The sequence below is a fragment of the Anastrepha obliqua genome, chromosome 2, assembly GCF_027943255.1.
Source record: "Anastrepha obliqua isolate idAnaObli1 chromosome 2, idAnaObli1_1.0, whole genome shotgun sequence".
In the NCBI taxonomy this organism is placed as follows: domain Eukaryota; kingdom Metazoa; phylum Arthropoda; class Insecta; order Diptera; family Tephritidae; genus Anastrepha; species Anastrepha obliqua.
In genome coordinates this window covers 1,913,520-1,937,439 of record NC_072893.1, presented here as the reverse complement: position 1 = coordinate 1,937,439, position 23,920 = coordinate 1,913,520, and positions in this window count along the sequence as shown.

Genomic DNA, 23,920 nt, shown 5'->3' with positions numbered 1-23,920 from the left:
CGGCCGATGCAGCCAGGCGTGCGTCGTCCAGCTGTTCGCAGGCGTTGTTGTTGTGGCGTTTCGGTGCGGTTTTGGATTCAACGAAGCGACGAAATGAAAACAACTCAAGTGAAAATACAATCATATTTTCATTGTTGCTCAAATGAAAAACACATACATATACATACACACACACATACATACGTAAGTAAACGTTTTTCTTAGCTTTTGGCCGCTGGCGAAGCACCGAAATTAAAGTTGTTGCCGGGGCGAGCGAAAGGTTTGAAAATGTGATATGAAATCAAACGGAATACAAACATATGAACGAAACGAATCGTCGTTGCGACAGAAGGCGGGGCTGCAGGGGCGAGTGAACGACTAAACGGCTTCAAAATACAATATAATATTGCACATCGTTGGACATTGCCACATTAAGCGTAAGCATATGAAGGATATCGCCGGGAAACAAAACGAGTGTGGAATGGATTGGCGTGGAATGGATTGGAATGGTGTGCAGTGCGGCAGAGTGGAGTGGAGAGGTCGAGTCTCTGACAGGCGACCTGTGCTTGTGGTATACACTCGTAAACGGCTGAGTGGCAGTTTTGATTTCGCAATTGAACTCCATGCTTTCTAGCTGGTAATGTGGATACCAACAGAAATATCAAACGCAATAAAAACAATGAAAAACAAAACAAACCAAAAACTGCCGAAACTGAGACTGGAGTTGAAAGAAAAACTCGGCTACCCACACACATACACACGTCCCGCAGGCGACCAGTGCCAAAGCAGATGTGTGTGTACACATTTGTGTTCTAAATTGGCGATATGTGAAGCAGGCAATTGGGCGGGGAAGGGTATTAAGCACTTTCCCATGCAACATTCGACGCTCGTAGATCCTCATTTGTTGGCCGGTTACAGATTCGTGGCAGTCGATTGTTGGAACAGCAGCTGTGCACCGATGGAATTTCCGAAATTTCGTAAAGAAAATTTGATGATTCTCAAGTAAATGGCCGCGAGGTAGAAAAGCAAATAGCATATCACACAAACAACAGCAACGATGCCGGCTGTGGCTCTAACGGTATTGGCGGCATAAAAACCGACAAGTGCGACTAAAGCAACATTGGCATTCATGTGATGTTGTTATCCTTCGGTCGTTATTGAGCAGCCGTGCCGGGCCACCAACAGTCGTATGATGGAACGTTTTCACTCACCTCAGCGCCACTGCTTTGCTGGTGAATTAAATTTTCAGGGAAAAGAACGTTCAAGCGTAAAAGATGTAACGTTTGGCTGATATGGCAGTCAGGTACTTTGGTATTTGTATTTAAGAAAAACAGGCATAGAAATGCACATCCTTAACTAAGGCGCGACACAGCACCAAATAGTCTCTATGAGCATAGTAACCCAATGGCTGAGAGGAGCTGACGCGGAAATATGGCTGACTGAGTTAGGAAATGGGAACACATTTGGTGGCACTGGCAGAAACTTGACCTTAATATGGCTATTATTAGTAGTATTTTTATTTTTGTGTTCATTTAATTTTCCTTTAACGATTCTGAGAAATTCTTTGCAAGTGCAATTAGTATATATAATATAAAAGCATACTAATACGCAATTTTCACGTGATAATTCTAAATTTATAGGACTAAAAGGAATTTGTGCTTCAACCTTCGTGTGGCTAATTTGCTTACAATTCTCAATTTTCTCGTTTTAGTTCAATAGGGAACCACTCGCGGTCAGAGACATTTAAAGAGAGCTTTAGTTGATATAACCCCAGAGGGCATTAGTACTTCGCTTGATGAATTTTCGCGCTGATGTGGATACAGAAGTAGCAAGCACGGAAACTATCTTTACAATGGCATGTGGGCTGACTAATTTCGGATCTGTAGATCAATTAATGTCACCAATATCAGAGAGTAGTTGAAAAAAAACATCTCTTATTATATATAAATTTTTTCTTTAACTCCTATTGGTAGCATAGAGCCTCAACTACGCCTCTTCGCCAACGAAAACGGTTTTCCGCTATATGGGTATATATCCCATTCGTTCCACGTAGGATCAAGAGAGTTTGTTTGGGCTTCTGTTTAACGCCTCCAATCCACTCCTCGACCAGCTTGTTTGGAAGGGGGGTTGCCAACATTGTCACCACTTTTTCTTAGCGTGTGCGCTATCCACGGCCAATTTGAATTTCAGTCGTTTCAGTTCTCTTAGCAGGTCCGAGTCGTATATTGTACGGGGCCTGAAAATTCACAGGCAGCGTTAGACAAAGGTTTGCAGGCGTCTCGTGATTCCTGCGCTTACTTTCCATTCAGTGCAACCATTTGGGGGACATATTTGATATTTGTGTTAAAAATGCGCAATTCGGCATGAAGACTGAAGTTATTATTTTGCCAGAAACTCGAGGAAGCCAAATGATGAAATATATTTGCTAATACTACACTTAACATCTACTTCAGAGCCGTCTTCGGGGGTGACAAAGCAGCCAAGTTAGCACAATTTCCCTAAACTTTCATACTGTTGTGCGTCCACTGCAACCGGCTCTATTGTGACCTCAATGAGATGCAGCTCTTTCATTTTTATTGCGAAGATCTCGAGTCCCGTACCTTCAGGCTTTTCCTGTATGGCTTTACTAAGTAGTTTCAAGTCACAAAGTTTATAAGTTAGTAGGCAGATATCATCCGCGTATGCCAGGCACCAGAGAATTTGGTTGTTTTTCTGCGACTGAATGTCTTAATGCTGATTTTAATTACTGAAAGCAGCGCACGTGACGTCTTCGAGGACAAGAAGAAGAGAATACGTATCCTAGTCGTACACCGCTCAGCACCTCAAGAGGCAAAAGGCAATCCTTTATGGAGGACATAGCAGCTAGTGTCTCTGTAGCTATCCTTTATCAGAACAATTGGCTTATCTGCGATACCACTTCTTCGCAGGGCAGACCAGATGGCTTCCCTATTGATGCCGTCGGCGGCTTTTTCAAAGTCAATAAAAAGCAAATGCAGTTAAGACTTATGCTCAACTCGTTGCTCGATGCTAACTCTAAGGGTGTTTATTTGCTCGGCATAAGAGAATAAAAAAAACCGATCTGGCCTCCCAATGCCCCTCCAATTATTGCAACCCTTAAGATATTCTTTTTTACACTCAGAGATTTGCTTGCCGAGCGGCGACCGCTATTAGAAACTGATCAGTAGACGTTGTTGAGTACAATTGACCATCGGCGAATTTGTGACTCATCTGTGATCAGCAGATTTCCAGTTTGGTTTTTAATTGGAGTTTCGACAGTAAGTTTTTGGCTAATCAGATCTTCAGTGCTTTTGAAAAGCAATCGAATGTCACCAGTTTTTGCAGCTCGACCGTTGATGTGACATCTTTTATCGCTGGGCCTTGCAGCTGTCTAAACTGTGCCCCATTTTGATCAGCGCGACTTGCAATTTGCTCTTTAATTGATTTTCGATCGCTTATTTTCCGCCAAGTCTCTTCGTTCATCCTTGCCTTTTTACCTGTAGGGATTGGGCTGTGGGTGTTGTCTGCTCAGGTTTTTATCATGCTTTTGAATGCATCCTACTTGGATTTTGTTGTAGTAGACAGCCGATCGTAGCCAACCAAGTGACCTTGTTGTAATCCTTTTGTTCGTGAAGGTTGCCCCCGATGACCAAGTATTATTGGATTAGTCTAAAATATTTGATTCTGGACATTATAGATTCGATTGGGGGCATTATAAGGCTAGCACTGGAGAAAGGGAGTTCGACGTCTTTGTAGATACCAATGTACAGGGACACCTTCCACTAATGTGAGGGGTAAATCAACATAAACTACTATTTCTATGAGGTTCTTTATTGTCTACTATATAACACATACAACCAAAATGTCATCCACTTTATGAATGGTTTGGTGGACTTCACTTCCAATTCAAATTGTACTGAAAACTAAATATTAGGGCCATACAGTTAAAGGATTTAATATCAGGTAGATGATGCTGAAGGCTGAAAATTTGCAATACAAATAGAGCAAAACCGTGAGGCCAGTAGCGTGCTTGCCATTAACAAGTGATAAAGTACTATTAGATAAAATTGTGTGGATGTAGTAGGACTGCCCTGCAGGAAAATAAAGTTGCTCCTTATGAAGTTAGTAGCACGCCAAGTTCAGGTTCCTTCGCTTTTTGAACATCCGTTTTTCGAAATACTCGAAACATACTAAAAGAGAACGCATGCGCATACAGTCAGAAGGTATTTAAACGGTAAAATATCCAAAATCACTGGGTATTCAACGAGCACTCATCTTCCCCAAATTCTACCTACGGTGAGTCACTCCTTTTGGCGACGCCACTAAAAAGTTACTTTCGAAGAACAAGGATGAAATGGAAACGAAATATGCTAGCGGCTTCAGAGTTCGAGTGAAACTAAAGGAGGATCGTTCCCTGAAAGACTATTTGCATATGGCTCGTTTAGTGTATAGATAACAATTTTGACATTGGATTTTCGGTACCATATTAACTGTTAGCTGGTATTCATTATTTACTTAGTCCTGCCATAAGTTCTGTTGCAGGTTAAGTCCGTTATAGGAGTGAAATTATAATTCTTTTTTAATGAGGTTAGTTTATTTAATCAGGTAAGTATAAAAGAAAAAACGATATAGGCTGGAGCGGGATTTTGCTGGAAAATCCAACGCTCTCCATTGAAAAGAGTATTGCTTAACTGCTTCACCACGTCTTTTAAAACATCCTCCTTGAACACTTTTGCCCGGACTTGAACCCTTTTTCACAGAAATGAAGCGATGTATCGCCTTTCAAGACACCTACCACCAAACAATTACGGAGACTGGATGGTGGCCACGCTGAACCCTTGGAACAACATCTTTTGCATGTTTAGAAGCTTTAGCATAGATTTTGTCGCTTAGCTTATTAAAACCTGCTTCAATAGTGAAAATTTTCTCATCTGTGAAAATAATATTTTCATGGCCGTTGATCGAGTGCCACCAAAGAAGCTGCTTGCATCTGTCGAGTCTAATTTTCTTCTAGCGCGTTGGAAAAAGATGACCAGTTAAGCGACGGAAGGATTTCATGAGAAGATCATCTATAATTAGTCTTGACATGGATCTGGTAAATACATTCATTTTCATGTACATGATTTTCTGCTTTCGAATTCTTTCTCGAACTGTGTTTGTGGCTGCACTGGTTCGAACCGCGGGAGGATGACCACTTATTTTTCTGTGCGCCACTTCAGATATTTGGGAAAAACGACTGATCGTGCGGTAAACAAACATTCTCGAAATATTAAGGTTTTTCAGCAATTCGTAAATCTCAGTTGCACTGCGATTTTCGTTAGCTCTCCACCCCAGTGTTAACAAGCGAAATTTTCCACGAAACTGAGTATAATTTATGAGAAGACAATACATACGAACAAAAGCAAAAATAACGGAACTTTTTTCTACGAATTTGTTCTCGCCGTAAGCATTCTAAAAGTTCTCAAAGAGTTTGTGGCAAGACTAGGTAGATGATGGCATTATTGTTAGGCAAAAAGAAATCCATTATTTTCTCGGTAGATGGCTATAGTGAACGATATCTTGTAAATATTATATAATCTATACTAATATTATAAAGAGGAAAACTTTGTTTGTTTGTTTGTTTGTAATGAATAGGCTCAAAAGCTACTGGACCGATTTTAAAAATTCTTTCACCATTCGAAAGCTACATCATCCACGAGTAACATGGATTATATTCTATTTTGGAAATAGGGCTCGAGATATAGGTCAAAACGTGGACCCGGGTAACCTTCGGATGTGTATATACAATATGGGTATCAAATGGAAGCTGTTGGTGAATGCTTTAGTCCAGAGTATTTTTCATGCCGCTCCGTGATTAGGGTCTCGAGATATAGGTCAAAACGTGGACCCGGATAACCTTTGGTTGTGTATATACAATATGGGTATCAAATGAAAGCTGTTGATAAGTGCTTTAATACGGGGTAATTTTTATACCTATTGATGACTAGGGTCTCGAAATATATGCCAAAACGTGGACCCGCCGTGTCTTTGAACCGAAGTAAACCAAACTTACACACATTGTTAAGTAGGTATTGAAGATGATTTTCGTATAGTTTGAATACCTATTGGTAGATAGGGTCTCGAGATATAGGTCAAAACGTGGACCCGGGTAACCTTCGGACTTGTATGTACAATATGGGTATCAAATGAAAGCTGTTGGTGAATGCTTTAGTACAGAGTATTTTTCATGCCGCTCCATGACTGGGGCTCGAGATATAGGTCAAAACGTGGATCCGGGTAACCTTTGGTTGTGTGTGTACAATATGGGTATCAAATGAAAGCTGTTGATAAGTGCTTTAATACGGGGTAATTTTCATACCTATTGATGACTAGGGTCTCGAAATATATGCCAAAACGTGGACCCGCCGTGTCTTTGCACCGAATTAAACCAAACTTACGCACATTGTTAAGTAAGTATTGAAAATGGGTTTCGTAAAGTTTGGTTGTAATTCGAAGCACTGGCAACGGGTACAGCGTTCTTTTGAACCAGCCATAATGTCGCTTCTTTTTTAATGCTTGGGGCGGAACTGAACTGTCAAATTGACAGTGTGAGTTACAATGTGTCAATATTTCTTTCTGATTTGGATGCCATAAGGAAAAAACGTAAGTGCAATATGTAAAAATTGTTTGTGAATTTTTTTGGAGTGGATTTTGGAACAGTGAATAAGTTCTTACGAAATTTGAGAATTTAATGTGAAATCCGAATGAAATTATGTGTTCGTGGAAAAAAAATTTTTTTCGTTTTTTTTTTTGAAAAATATAAATGGATAATGGTTAAATGATCAGGAAAAAGATGATTGTTTATTCATATGCGTTGATTTGAAATTTAAAAACAATCTTCTTTTTTCCTGATTTTCAATTTATATTTTATATTTACTCAAAAACAAATAGAAAAACAAAAAATATTGTTTATGCCTAGGCGCTTGAATAAAGAATAAAGAAATAAATAATATGAAAACCATTTATTTTCTGTTCTAAACCATATCTATTCTATTTTAGTGTGCCCAGCGAAGGGGGCCGGGTTTGCTAGTTTAGATATAATACCGTTCTCCAAATTCTGACCGACATACTTCAGATAAGCCTATGTAATACATCAATTTTCACGCGTGTTTGGCTTCAACGATAGGTGAGTATCAACGAAAACGAAAATACGTATTTCCAATTCTCACATCAAATCAGTCTAATTGTACGAGTGTGACCTGGCAAACATCAGTGGAGAATGTTTTTGAATTGCAAACGTTTCAAAATCGATGCCTCCGCACAATAATAGGCGCTTTGGGGCCAGAAAAGTGGATAGCGAACGCTGAATTGTACAAAAGGTGCAATCAAGTCACAATTGATATCGAAATCCGTAAGAGGAAGTGGGTATGGATTGGACACACCCTCAGAAATCCAGCGCAAGGATACCAATTATGGCTTTGGAGTGGAACCCGCAAGGTTATAGACGCAGAAGTAGACCAAAAGGTAGACCAAAAGGTCGCAACCAGCTCATCTGGACTCAATTGAGGCAAAACGCCAACGATAGAAATAAGTGGAAATCATTAACTTTGGCATTACGCGCCACATAATCGTACAGGGTGCAAAGAGATGTCTTATACCTACTCTAATATGGTACAATTAGTTAAATTTTACAAAAAGATTAAGTTTAAATATCTTATCTATATCACAAAACAAGTTCATTCATTGAAGAATTGGTTGAATTGAGTGAACAAACAAGCGATTATTTCGGATGAGCTCGGATGAGAGAGATTTTTTTAGAATGGATTTCGTAGTATGGATTCCAATATTCGAGGCGACTTTTTAGTAAAGCCATATAAAGCGAATTGAAGGTCTGAGGACTTATTACTGATAAACGGTTTGCGTACCTAGTTTTACTTCATCTGAAAACATTAGACAGTTGGCAAATTTGAAATGACACCCGAATAAGCCTCAACTAAAGAGACAATAGAACCGATTTTCATAAATGAGTTCCTGATTTTAGAAAACCAGCAAAGAATTCTAGGAGTTTTCCCTTGATGTCATAGTGTTGGAGCTGTGTATAAGAACTTTACACGACTGAATAGCTTTCATTGAATAATGGAGTCGAATAGCTGAATAGCTTTCATTGAATAAACAGGTCTGTAGTAGCAGATATCTTTCCAGTTACGTGATTTGTAGATAGGCTCAATCGAGTAGAGTTTCCATGAATCAATAAAAATCCTAACCAGATCACAGCAAGCTTTGACACAAGAACTCGTGTCGTGTCGCGTTAATCGCCGCGACAGGTTTTGCAGAGTGGGTTCCAAGGCTCTATAAGTGAATGTTTTCTGTTCGGGGATGGCTTCTGCACCGGAGGTTTGAAGTGCGCTCGAAGGTTTAATTGCCGAAATAAGACCGGTTGAAAAAAGGTTTTATATTATTACTGCATTTACGCTTGTAGGGAATTATTCGAACCGGGCAGTATCCACTCAAGAACCAGTGGTGCGATTCACTAACACATTTTATCGATATTCGCTTTGTTATCTTTCCTTAACCACAATTTTTACGATTTTGCTATTCAGTAACCCATTTCATTACGAAAATCGACAAGACAAAATCAGCTGTTTGGTTAACCTGTCGATTATCGCGAACTAAACGACAATAATTTTGGTGTTGTTAAATCAAACGATAAAGAAGAACTAGTGATTTTAATCAAAACTGTGAAATTAGATGAAAAAAAAACTTATTTAAAAAGCGTGAGTATGGCGTTTGAGTATTTGGCTTACGATTTATCGCGTGGAGAGGAGGAAGTGAGCCCTCAAATAGTTGATCGAAGTTTGCTTCGGCATGTGGACAATCCTTTCGATTTGGATACAGGGAGTTCCAGAAGTTATTCCGTTTAACTCCAGACTTGACTGAGGACGTAGTTTCGCAGCTTGACAGCCATCTTAGAGGTTCCAGAATAACAGCGATTTCGACTGAAAAACAGGTAAATTTGGTAACATTCAAGCTAATTCAGTTCTAAATTCTGCCTTTATACAACTAGGTTCTAGCTGCACTGCGATTTTTTGCAACCGGGTGTTATCAACGACCCGTAGGTGAGCAATGGGGAATATCTATGAGCCAGTCGTCCGTTAGCCGTAGCATTCATCGGGTAACAGCTGCAATCAACAGCTCCATGTTTTGCGCAAAGGTGAGATTTCCCATGACCCAAGTGGAGCGGCAAGCGGCAAAAGAAATTTTTGCTTCAGCAACCTCCCCGTTTGTGGGAGGTACCATTGGAGCTATAGATTGCACTCACGTGTCAATTTTGGCCCCGAAACGTCATGTAGAAGCGTATGTCAACCACCACGGCTACCATTCGCTTAATGTCCAAATGGTAACAACATAATTTGTAAAGTATTCAAGAATCAAGATTCCCTTTTAATGTTTTACAGATATGTGATCCTACACTTAAAATTTTGAACGTAAATGCCAAATTTCCGGGAGCACGGCACGATTCATACATTTGGAGTTCCTCTGCGGTGCGAATGGTTATGCAACGGAATTTTGAAATTGGAAACCATAACTTGTTTTTGATTGGTAGGCTTTTTAATCTATTAATAAATATATTTAAATAAAAATAAGGGAATTAAAAATCAAAAATTCTCTGCAGGTGATTCCGGGTACTCTTTGGAGCCTTGGCTCGCTCCACTTTTTGTCGCACTCGAATTTACCATGGAGGCTGTGGAACCTAGATCCTGCTAGACCCGGGACTTCCATTAGGTAATCAAGCAGGCGATTTAGCTGCTCGGGTGTGGCACGGCTTCTTTTGGTAGCTGTCGATGTCATCCTAAAGCAATATACAAAAATTATTAATAAAACAATAAATTGAAATAAAGTTATTTTATTGTACTTACTTTGTACATATATTTTTGGTAAAAAACACTCACAATTGCATTTATCAGTTTGGCGTCTATGTTTTTTTGTTTCTCTTCTTCATGTTATTCGCTCATTCTGACATTTAATTTGACAAAGATGCCACTCTCTATCAGTTTGAATAAATAGAAGAAAACAGCTGTTCAGTGTTAGTTAACATAAGTTAGTGAATAGCACAATCGACAGTGCAATTATCACGTGGGTTCAGTCTATTCCTACAGGGTAGTTGCATGCAACAGTCAACACCAAATGTTCAAATACTCCTGCTCACCGTTTGCTTTGTCCTGTCGGTGTGTGTGTGTGTGTGTGTGGGTAGTGTAATACGCGGTGGCATAATGTCGCTCCGTGCTTCGTGCTTATGAATATTCATGATGTACAAAAATACGAGCGAAATAAGCGAAAATGTAGTGAAACGCGAACGTGGCTTAAAAATTCTCCACTTCACATAATCGCAGTATAGCGAAGCCACTCAGCAGGCCCTTGGCGTCATAGGAGTGGGTTAAAAGTGGCGTTTGCAAGCTAACTGTCTTAACTCCTACATTGCTGGCTCAACTGGCAGCCAGATATGCTGATGTGTTTGCAATTAATTCCTCTTTTGTACTTGGAAAAATTTTAACACTTCTCCCACCTCTCCTCATGCACTGTATCTCTTTGATAATTCTAGCGCTGTTTACACTTTCACGCAGAAGAAAAGCAAAAGCACAGAGTTGGGCCATTCCGGCCCGATGCGAGGGCGTAGTAGCCAGCGCTCATTGGAGCACCGGCCGGTTGGGTCGTTCATTGTACGGCAATGTGGCATTTTAATGAAGCGCAATATCGGGCAGGATCGCTGGAGTACAATGGCTTTAAAATTAACAAAATTTCGCTACAGTCCTTGCCGTTGCCGTTGACGCCGTTGTCGCTGTTCTTTTCGTGCTTCGGTGGGCTAGTTGTGGCACGGCTGCAGACTCGCCTGGGCAGTGAAGGGGTTGGCGCTTTTTGGTGCTTTTGTATGTCACTGCACCGCTGGCAGCTGGCAATTCCAGCACTAAACCACTTTGGCCTTTTGGCACATTTTGTTGATTAGTTTGTGTGAACGGGCTAACACCTTATCGTAGGTTGCTGCTCCTATCAACTGTGTCTGCGTAAGGGGTGTGTGACTGCTTGTGCAAATGGAATTTGTGTTTGCTGCCTTTGTGGCATGACGTTGGTTTCTTGGTTGCAGAATAGTTCCAGTATTTATCTACATATTCTTGAATGTATGAATGTAAACTTTAATTAGCTTTACTTGTGAATATGAGTTTAGAATGTAAATGCAAGTTGGCAAATCTCGTTGTTGCAATGCGGAGACAAAATTCATTTCCTTATTTGCTAAGTGAAGTTTTATTTGGTTTCGGTTGCAAAATTAGATTCCAAGTAGTGAGTGGAAGAATTAAAATAAACACACAAAAAAAAGAAAAAAAACCGGAAAGACACAGTGCGACTGCAGCTTGTCCTGGCAGTTCAAATAGATTGTAATTGAAATGATAGAAATAATATTTGAATTGAATTTGTGAAGTCGGTGCTACGCTTTTATTTGCTAGCGAGTGATTATGGACCAAGTTAAAAGTTTCAAAGATTTTCTAAGCATTTTAATTGCTCAGTAAACAGAAATGGTCTTGGCTACATATTGCAAAATACTCAAAACTATGAGAGAGATCGACCTAACCGGGTTTGTATGGCCATCTGCTCAGGCAAAAGATAGGTTAAGTATTTCTGGCTGAGCTGTAAAAGGATCTCACACAGACCTCTAGAGTCCATTGTGTTGCCAGTGCTAAGTATTTGAAGTCGAAGATATTATTTTATGTAATTTTTAATGCACCTCTTCACCAGCTTTAACAAGCCGTTCAGCCCTTTGTCAGCAATATCCTTCAAGCATGAAAAATATGTTGATCCTAGACACATTTGTCGAGTACTGCAAAGAGTAGGGCAGTTTCAAAGTAGCATTCGCTACTCTAGAGAGTGATAAAATAAATTTTATAGTTTTCGTATTCTAATTCCTTAGCACAGTTTTTGGCAGTTTTGTACGTGGTTGAGTGTTCCCATATCGACTGTATTTCCATAGCTAGTTCCTCATTCAGTTCCGTTTACAGAAAAAAGTGTGATGGATATGTGTCACGTGCTCCATCTCAGCAATCGTATACCTGCATGCTCAGATCTCTCTTTTTTTTATTCCTTTGTGTCCTGGTATCCAGTAAATAGTGAGTTACCCATTTTCACAGGGTTCATCCATTTTGGATCCGCATTGTTGAACACATTCCGAGTTAGTCCAAGGAGCACAAGATAACTCGTGAAAAAATTCAAGGTTGGTGTGGTGAAATGGGTATAATTAAACAATAAAACCTGTGTATGGCTGTATGATATTCGTAGGCGCGCGCATTCCACTTCAAAGAGCAATTGGGGCAAAAGCGTATAGTTCGCTCTGTATCTGCTTAAATAAGACGGAGGGTGATTATGCCTGCCAGGGGCTGAAAAATGAGTACTTCGTAACAAATCGGGACAGTTGGTCTCTGACTTCGTAACACTAAACAAGAAGGACTGGAGCAATATCGTTCTTCTATTGTACTTTCCAGTGGCCTTAGACGAACTAGAAGCAGTCGGCACTAATGGCGCAGAAGTTTGGACGATGACAATACCCGGTATCCCTTGTAGTGTTTGAGAGTAAGATTCTGGATCTTTGCACGTTGGCGACGGCGACTATCGTAGGCGGAGAAACAATGAGTTGTATGAGCTCTACGGCGACAAAAACATTGCGCAGCTTATGAAGATCCAGCGGCTACGTTGGCTGGGTCATGTCGTCCGAATGGATACAAACGCTCCGGCTTTGAAAGTATGCGATGCGGTACCAGCTGGTGAAGGGACGAGATTATATACTTTTAAGCGGAAATAGAGTAAACTTGATAACAATTTTTTATACAATATATAGGGTGATCAAAGGGTGATGCAGGCATTTTTTCAACCAATTGGTACTAATGGCATTGGTAAACTTAGTTATGGGGCGGCAACACGGTGCAAAACGTTAGAACATCCGTGTGTCTTCGTACTGGTGGTTCCGAAAATATTGCTGCTGTGGATCGAAATGTGGATCAGGTTGAGTCCACCTCAATTCGTCTTCGTCCGCCTTTTCCACAGAACCATTCGGAATATCGTTCAGCAGAATACTAATTTTTCGATACTTACAAATTCAAGAGCAACAGGAATTGAAGCCTAGAGACAATTTGTCGCATGAAACAATGCTCTTATTACGAACGAACTTCCCAGGACGCATTATCTCACGAAACAACGGGATCAAATGGAAGCCGAGATCTTGCGATTTGACGCCTCTTCTCTAGAGCTGCGCGAAAAATATGATTTAGGCCAATGTGCCCGTTACGATTTCTTAGCTGGAGAACGAATCCATATGAGCTATGAATGATATGTAAGAATAGTCCGAACTTTGCCAAAAAGTCATGTAACATTTTGATATGTGCCTCCTGTGTTGGCTGAGAAGTCGTGATGGACGTTAAACGGACGTTGGGTTTCATGAATAAATAAAGAAATATGCTGAAATAAATCAAATCATTTCGACAAATTTTGCTGTGTTTTATTTATGAAAGAAAGTCTGGGATCTCATTGATTCACCCTATACTTAAGTTTTGGCAAAGGGTGACCGTTCATTGAGATGTTAACTAGTGATGGTTCGGTTTCGATAAGATAGGTTTGTTCTTCAGTTCAAGAGTTGTTCTTGGGAATTGTTCTATCAGAAGTATACAAAGGAAGCGTTGATTTCCGTGCCACGAGATAATGACATGTTAGAGTCTTTCCAATTCCTATGCGTTGTACACCTGTGAATTCTCCACGACTAAATTTTAACGCTCAACGGCTGTTCAAGAGCAATGCGAACAAAACGAAAATAATACTAAATTAACGGGTAGCCCTATTGGGCGACCCAATGCGTGCATATACTATGATACATATTTTTGTGAGCCCAAATACGAAATATTCATATATTCTATATTTGTATGTATCTTTTTATATGGCAGGCCGACAGATGGGCGACGAGTCAAGCACACATTTTTGGCGATGTCATTATCTCGAAAGCAATTCCGCAAAAATATTTCATGCATATCATTTGGCGTCGCACCACGATCCACTGCGTTACACACGCGCCCAACTTTCGATCGCCGAACTCACACGCTCCAACAAAATGTCAGCATTAACGATGCCAATATTGTGACAGTGCGAGTATTGTGCCATTGTCAATGCATTCCTGATGTCCGAGTAATGTGCAAGGGCTGCAAAAAAGGCACCAAGCAGAAAAAACAAAAGCAAAAACAAAACAAATGACACTCCAGTGGTTGCTCTGTCGTTACTGGTGATGATGCGGTTGAGTTGCTGGCATATGAAATTAGCATATTCGGCAGTGAAGGTGAATTAAAATTACAATTGCAAACAGACAGAAATTGGCAAGCCAATGTGCCTGGACTACAAGCAACAAAAACAAATATGGCATCTGTAAAGAATCAGCGTGCGCAAAGTGAAGCTGCAGGAATGAGGAATGACACCAGGCGAGTGCGGTGAACAAAAGTGAAAATTCGGCATGGACGCAATCGGAGTGCAGCTGAATGATGTGACGGGTGCAATGCGTGTGGACCTACGAGGCTGCTATGCAAATATGATGAATGGTTGCTTGAATTTGGGGTCGAACGCAAAACATAACAGTAATATGTAAACAAATAGTTAACAAGAGTTTCGCTACCGATGCTGGGAGTGCAAAATGTGCTTGACCCTTAAAGTAAGAAAATGTGAAAACATCGCCGGTTTAATAGCTAAGTTAAACTAATCGTCAATTGAAATTCTATATTAAATTTTTATTAGTGTCTATGTGGTGGTTGCAGCTACATTCGAAGCAATTAGTTGAGCTCGCTTCTGGTTTTTTCGGCATTGTTTGCCAACTCCCAACTAACTGAAAGTACGCAGAGGGTTCATATTGCATGGCGAGGTGTTATGGGTACACCGACATATGTGAGTATGTATATGTGTTGAAAGACCCTCTATTAAAAAAACGAACTTTTAATAAGTAAAAGGGATTGTGCGAAATAAGACGAAATAAGACTTTCAAAGATGGCGTCTCGATGTCAGTAGTGAATAATTCCTTGGCGGCTCTTTTTTTCTGACATCTTTGATATTTGTCAAGTAGAGAGATGTACAATTTTAACCATGGATACTTACACGATAGAACAACGCGTTGCAATTATTGAAACTCATTACGAAAATGGTCGAACTTTGAGACAAAATATCGCAATTCGTCTTTTTTTGTGGAAATAATCGTGCAAATGAGTTGAAAATTCAAAGGTTGATGAAAAAATGTAAAGAAACTGCTTCTGTCGAGTATAGAAAAAGAACAGGCAGACCAAAAACTATACGCTCTGTTGAGAATGTTGCTGCTGTATCGCTAAGTGTTGTGTGTCACCAAAATCCAAGAGACAACCAAAAAATGAAGATAGCTCCTTTGATATCTTGCAATCGCGAAGCAAAAGACGAATTAGTTGGCTAATAAAAATATCAACTGAACGCGAAATATCAATTAATGCAGTTCAGCTCGGTTTTTTTAGAATAGAGGTTGTACTCTCCCACATTGCAAGGACTAACAGTAGAAACGGTAGATAAATACCTATTTGGTCATTGCCTTGTCCTTATAAAGCGTTTGATGCATTTTACAGTTGCCGCTCCATTCTGCACTGTAGCCAGCCCATTCTGCGCACCACCACCCGGATTGGCCTGTTGTGTCCTTATGAGTGCCCAACCCCCGAAACAGTTAATGTCTCGCAAAAAACTGTAAAGTTGTTCATGTGTGCAATATGTTAATAAATAAATGAAGGAATCAGGTAGTTCGGCACAGGAAGTTGACGTTGAAAGGCAATCACTCTAGTCTATTTATGTTGGACGGGTGCTGTTGCAAATCCCAGCAGCTCAACCAACACATATTGGTAATTAAATGTTCTTGCAATAGACTGGCTGGCTGGCCATGGCGTTTCGGGTGTATCATTCAGAAAATCTGATTTATTATGATTTTCCTGCTCGCGCCATACTAAATGGCTAGCATCCGTTCGCAGGGTGGAAAGCAGCCCTTTTTATGCATATCAACTTTGTTGTTAGTGTGTTTTTTACTTTACACGTGTCTGTTTGCTTGTTTAGATGTTTGCTGGGGGTGTTTGTTGTCGCTATTGTTGGAGTGGCGCTGCATTTGAAATTCGCCATTTCCGTTTTGCACCCTAATGAACCCATTTGTTTAGGCTAATTTGCACAAATAATTTAATCTTCCGATTCATATTTTCCTAGCTGGAATACAGATGGATGCAAATTTTTAAATGAATTACGTTTGTGAGATATTTTGATAGGTGAGAGAATAAAATGAAGCAAATCCTTTTCTGAAGGACTCTGTGGGTGATTTATTTTTTGCGAATTAAACGAAAGTAAAGAAAACAAATTGTCAACTGATTCAACTTTCGATTTATTGATACAATCGCCAACCATTTGCCTGCAAATTAAGAGAAGCAGAATGCCGGCTGCATTTATTGTAAAAATGCGGATAAATTTTGTTTTTATTGCGACTAAGTCATAAATGTTTAAAATGCCTATTAAGCAACTTAAATATGACAACATTACACAATTTTCATTCTACGTAAAATAAATTTTCATTCTACATAAAAAAAAATATGAGATCGCTAGGTTTAGTGCGTCTGAGCATTCGTATTAACATGTCGGTCTCAACAAAATTATGTATTTTTTCATTCGTGTGGTTTATTAGTCTTTTTTTATGTGCTACTGCATTCTTTGCGATATCAGTGTTGGCGGAGTTTATTTTAAGATCGCGCTCAATGTCAGAACCTCTGCAATACCATTGTGCCTTGACAATGCACCTACGGACGGATTATATGCTCGCTGAGAAAGATATTTTGTTAAATATGAAGAAATCAATTAAGTAAGGCATCTTGTGACCGCATCACATCTAGCAAGTGGCCTTTTCTCTTCTTTTCGTTGAAGTTAGCCTCGATCCCCAATGTACGTGTTTAGCGTTAAAGTCGCCACCCATGATGCATCTTTTTTATATATTTTTTATGTTTTCAATAGTTTATAATATAGCTCACATTTGATCTGATGCCCTGCCGATAAGTGAAAGGGGGTTTGATCTGCTGTAAATTGGAAGTCATCATCAGAAACTTTTTCTTCTTCGAAGTGCTTGATGCAGCTTTTTATTATTATTGCATTACCACCCCGAGCACAATTGCTTGGATGAATCACGTGATAGGTTTCATGGTTTTTAATTTTTATGTATATTGCGTGGGCATCACAAAGGGAAGTAATGTGCAACTTGGTGGCTGATCAATAGAAATGAAGCCTTTCACCTCTTATTTCCAATCCCCTTATATCGCCTTCCAGTGGTGGTGCTGCTAACCTATCACGGAGATCAAGTAACATTCTATACATGAAATCGATGAAACCTTGGTGGAAATGATAGGAACGAAATAGGTGAAATTCCCGAAAGGGGGCTGGCCTTTAGGTTGACACATCAACAATAGCCTCGGAGGCCACGTCAATCATAGATGTGCGCTCATGCAGGGGTGCATACTGCGTCATATATCACTACCTAGTGATTTCTAAATAACGTTAGCGTATATCTAAAGTAAATGAGAGTAAAGGTCATAGAAAGATAAGTGGAATACCCAGGAAATGCACAGGAATGAAATTACGAAAAAGAAATACAGAGAATCTTTGGAAACAAATGTAAATAATATTGATAACAATCCAAATGAGAGAAGCGGAGTAAGTATCGATGAACACTGGGACGAACTAAAAAATCTTATTATTAACACTGCAAAAACATAATCGGTGAAAGGAGATCGGAAACAAAAGAATGGTACGTTGAAGATTGCCGCAAAGCAAATATCATAAAGCAGCAAGCGAGAAAAGCATACGTCGAAATATGTTCGAGAGCAAACTTTTTGAATACCAAAATAAGGGGAAAGAAACTTTTTGAATACCAAAATATAAAAAGACAGACAAAAGCTTTCCAACCAAGAACCAACGTTTCTAAGGACAAGATTCGAAATATTATTAGTGACAAGCAACAAGTAATAGAAAGGTTGAAACAACATTTCACCGAGCTCCTCAACGAAAGTCATCGGAATGATAATGAAACTAACAGGGAAAGAGAGGAGATCCATATAGCTAAAATATTGATTGACGGACGTAGCATAATTGAAGTAACCACAGCAATAAATAAATTAAAAAGCAATAAAACAGGTGGTGAAGACGGAATTCTGGCAGAGCTCGTAAAATATGGAGGGCAAGCCTTGCACAAGCAAATAAACTATCTTGTAAAAACCATTTGGGAAAATAATAAAACACCAAATAAATGGCTAACAAGGGTAATAGTGCCAATACATAAGAGGGCAATAAGACTGAATGTCGAAATTATCGAGGAATATCGCTTTTGAACGTTGGTTACAAAGTGTCCACAAATATTGCGTACGAGCGTATCAAAGTTTATGCCGATGAAATAATAGATGAATACCAGTGTGGCTTTAGAAGCAATCGATCAACAATTGATCAAGGTTTCCTGGTAAACCAAATTTTCGAAAAATTTTTCCAGCATAGCATTAAAATATTTTGCCCATTTATTGATTTTAAACAAGCGTTTGATAGTCTAGACAGAAAGCAAATAAAAACACTGTTTACAAAAAGATGTATAAAACTTTGATAGGTCCGGTTCTTACTAATGGTGCTGAAATCTGGACACTAAAAGCTAATGATATAAACCAGCTATTGCGATTTGAAAGATCCATAATGAGAAAAATCTACAGTCCTATTCGGCTTGAGAATGGCGCGTATTGCATCCGTTATAACAATGAAATTGAAAACCTTATTGGTGTTGAAAATGTAATACGTTTTATTAAAGCACAGCGGATTAGATGGATTGCCACATCATAAGAATGCCCAACGAAAGAATCCAAAGAAGGGTGTTTACTTTGCGCCCAATTGGAGGAAGAGAGGCCGACCAAGAAAGAGATGGCTTGATGACATAGAAGCAGATTTAGAACCGATGAACGTTCGTATTTGAAGAAATGAGGCAAGAGAGAGACTGAATGGGAGGAGGATTGTTGATAAAACTATGGCCCATCACAGAATGTGAAGCTAAGAGAGAGAGAGAGAGATTGCGTTGTGAACTACGTTTCATATATCGTACAGACTTCAACATTTTCTGAATTGATTTTGATCTCCACCTCATTTTTGTTGACATTTAGATTCTTTCAGGTTTCATTATTTTTATTTCAAAATACGGCTTTTAGCAATTTTATGTGAAAAATTACATAATTTAAATGTCCAATCTGCATGTAAAATTCGCCAAACAGTCGATTCATGAATGCTTAATTATTGAGAAAGTTGAGATGACGATGTTGAAAGTTGTTCAGCAAGACTTTGAGCTACAGCAGCAACATTCTCAAGAGAATGTCCAGTTCTTTTCAGTTTCTTTCCAGTCTGCCAGTCTTTTTTCTATCCTCGGCAGAACCAGTTTCCTGAAATTTTTTCATCAACCTTTGATTTCCGACACTTTCGGACTTTTATTTCCACCAAAAAAAATTACGAATTTTGCGATTTGAGGATCTTAAAGATCGACCATTTCCATATAAGTTTCAATTATTTTAACGCCTTGTTCTTCGTATAAAATTGTGCATCATTTTACTTAAAAAATATCAAAGATGACATAGAAAAGGTACCGTCTAGGAATTATTCACTGCTGACATCTAGGTGCCACTTTTACTAGTTTAGTTCCTAAATGCCAAAAATCAGCCGCTGTGCGCTGCTGGGTTTTATTTTATAGAAAACAAAAACAAAGAAGGTGTTGGTGCAAGAAACTCTACTTTAGTAATGCGTCTGTTGCAACCATAAAAATCAACCACAATGATTCTGCGGCTTTTCGCTCTAGAATTATAGAGAAACATAAAAGTTATTAATTATTTGTTTGGAATTTCATAAAGAGATAGCCTGACAAGGACGGAAGTATTTTTTTAGAAGGCTAAGAGAAAACTAAACATTTGAGCTTTGGTGTTAACACTTCTGCTTCTAACGGCGAATTTGCACTAATGCTGGCTTCTTTGTCATCAGAAAATGAAAGGTTTTGTGGGCTATATGGGCCGACCTCATCCCTGTTGAGTTTGAAATAAAAATCTTAATGCTTATACTAGTAGTATGTAAATGTGTAGGTATGTATCGATGCATGTATGTATGCACCTTCTTATAGAATTGTTTCAAAGTCATTTATGTTGAAATCTGCTTGGCTTTGTGTATTAAAAGACGAATTAAAAATAAAGTAATCATCAGAAACCTTCACTCGCTGTTATTAACAAAATTGAATAAAAAAGCGGTGAGTGATTTTTTGCTGGGCACAGGGAGCGTGGAACGTAAATGGCGACGAGTTAATAACCTGCACAGCTTTGATTGCAAGCACAGCGCATTAAATTCTGACAAAGTCAGTTGCCTCGAGTAGGTAATTGAGTGCTCACATAAATTGTCACATTACACACTCACACACACACGTACACTAATGCACAAACCTTCAGATAGTAATGAAAACGAGTACACACCGTTATAACAGAGGCAATGTGTCAGGGAATTCTCGCCGGTAAGCCCGTGTTGCACATTAAAGCAACTGGAAATTCGCTGGCACACACACACACACACACACATACAACTCATACACACTTAAAGGAGGGATGATGGGCCGTGAGCGCGGAGGAAAGTGTCAACAAAAACAAGCATTTTATCCCCAACAGTTAATTGATTTTTTAATGACTTCTCGCATGCAGCACATACCCGCACTGTGGCTGTGGCATCAACAGAAAAGGCAACAGCAGCAGTAAGCACAACAGTAACGACATCGTTGGCGCTGAGCAGAAACAGCTGCCGCGGTCGCAACACCAACAACAGCAGCAACAGCAACAGTTGGTGTTGGGGCTGGTAGTGGAAATGTCGCTGACAATTGGTTTGGTGTCACAAATAGCTTGCGCCAGGCAGTCAGTCAGTTCCGCCAGTTAGGCAGCCAGGCATATTCAGTGAGAAACATTAAATGTCTGCAGCGTCGCTGTTGCGTGACTTTGACAATATGTTGCATGGTTGTGGCAGAGGCTGTGGTATTGGTGGCAGACCTGCTGCTATGTGTAATAAGGTGGTGCTGGTTAAAGTTTTAATGACGGATCGGTTTTCATTTTGCCGTCGCTTTGCTATTGCCTGTCCATATGTCAACTTAATGCGCGCAGTGTATTGACGCCTTTGGCACAACTACGACAGCGGCTAATGCCGCACGCGTTTTGTGTCTGTCGGCACTTAAACTTTGCTGTATAACCACGACGCCACGGCCCAGTTGCTTGCAATACATCGTAGTTAGTACCGCTAATACACTTTTATAAAATAATATGAATATTGATTTTCAGAAGGTTTCCTCTCGGCAACCAAGAGTTCTAGGGGATTTATTTTCTTAATCTTACAGCCGAAACGAAATCTTTTTAACGACATCTTATCAACGACGTGCATGTCCCGTTCAAATGTGCATAGGTGGTTATAGGAGGGAAACCAATCCCTGGAGACCCCAATGCACCTTCTTCTTGAATGCAGCGCTATAGCGGGGAGCAGGTTGAGACATCTCGGCAATTTGCAGCCAGAAGAAAGGCACATGGACTCAGTCCAACCCGGCTCTATCTTAAGTTTAATAGGGAACTGGGTCTGGATGAGGTGCGATGTTGAGTAGAGGGCATGAAAGGCCATGAGGTCAAAGTGTAAACGGAGAAGGCGAAGGAGACTTAGGGAACGTATGAGTAGGAGAAAGGGGAAGATCAACTTTGAGCCTATTTTATATATTTTCGTATAGGCATTCACAGCAAATGAACGATCATTCGATTGGTACAGCTTTTCGTCGCATTCTATCAATCTCTTGGGCTCCAAACCTTACAGAAACTCGCTGAAAATTACAGCAACCAGCTGAAATAGAGGGCAGACTCTTGCTAAACTGAAATTATCTTATCTGTTAAAAAAAATTATCAAAGTATTGGCATATTGCAAAGTTAATAAAGCGTACTTTAAAGCATCAGCGTAATACCAGTGGACCCGGGACAGCAGAAGCCATGAAAGACACGGAGCATGCATCTGCCCAGCGAGTAAATATACGCGTGTGTGTAATTCCAAGTGTGGGTGTGTTCAGTGAGTTGAATGGGACAGTTAAAGTAAACGGCAATGAACAGAAAAATGCAAAATGGGGGTGGTAGAAGAGGTACGCGCCTAGAAGGAAGAAGTAATGATGCGCAAAGCTATTAAGCAGCTGTTGAAGCGCCTACAAAAACAACTACATGCATATAACAAAAACAAGTGTACACTTGTATGCAGTGGCGGCAGATTCTCGGACACAACAGATACAGACTTTGAATGGCATTCAACGGATATGCGCAAATACACGTTACGGAGCACTGAAAGTTGTTTGACCGATGCCGCATCGAAACTCATCGCCGCCAACAAACTAATTTGCCGGAATTCAATGAAATTGAGTGCAAAAACGTTTACGCACACACACACGCACAACACATGCCATGTACTCATTCAACATGGATGGTGCGCTTGCTATCTATTGTGCCAGCGATTGTTGTTGGTGGTGTTGCACTTTTTTCCTGTAATGTTCCAACTTTTTCGTAGAGTTTGCAAGTGAGTGGGTGCCGGCAACGTGTTGCCGATGTTGAAACTTTGTCGCCAATACACTTTATTTTATCCACAGCACCATCCCCCACCGCGACATCTAGGCCTCCATCTCCCTTTCTACGCCCTCTTCTGGCGGCGTCGTTAACATCACCAGCCAATATCAACATTCCGCCCCTTGGACCGCACGAAACGGCTACTTTGTGCTGTATTGGATTCGATAGGCGTTGGCTACCCGCTTTATATGCGAGTACCTGTGTGTATGTGTGTGTGTGTTGGTGATGCTTTGAGTGTGCGTGTGCTTGTTTTGGCCCTGCATGTGTGGCTGCCTGTTTGTCCTTTGAAGCTTCGTTGCGCTAAGGTGTCGACACTGTGGTAATGCCTGCTGTTGATGTTGTCGTTGCTGTGGTGTGAAAGGACAACAAACGCTTTTAATTAATTTCTTTGGGTTCATTAAAGAAGCGACAACGAACGCAATCATTTGGTGAACTTAAAGTAAAAGGTGTGAATGACATTTTATTACTTAAAGATTCTGGATTTTGTTGCATTTCGTACTCTTCGCTGACATTTACAGATCTTACCGGTACTCTGATCGCGCTTTCTTTTATACTCTAAGTATTTCTTGTTGAAATGGTAATTCTTTTCAACATATGAAATTTGTCATATATTTTTTTGGCGTCTTATCTTATATCAGACTGATCTCAGTTTATCTCTTTTGCTGTAAGAACTTTCCCAATATTTTAAAGTTTATTTATCTTTTAAGCTCTTCAGGTTTGAAAATAGTACTAACCGCGTAAAGGGCGTTCCATGGCAGAATTAGGAATTAGAAGCTACGAGTAAATTAAAAACGAATACAAGTGTATTTCAATAATTATTAAAGGGTGTTTTTTTTAGAGGTTAGGTTTTCAAGATGAAATAAAACGTATATAATTTAATAACCAAGAATTTAGCTTTATTATAAAGATAAGGGTTTGCCATTATGTTTTAAAAATGATTTCGGACAAGGGGCCGCCGCGCCTGGCTCGAATAAATTCCAGCCGAGAGGCCCAATTTTCGACCACTTTTTGCAGCAATTGGGGCCGTATGTCAGCAATAACGCGCCGAATATTCTCTTCCAAGACGTCAATCGTCTCGGGCTTATCTGCGTAGACAAGCGACTTCACATAGCCCCACAAGAAATAGTCCAGCGGTGTTATATCGCACGATCTTGGAGGCCATGCCATAGGTCCACGGCGCGAGATAATGCGCTCACCAAAAGTTTCCTTCAATAAATCGATTGTTGCGTTGG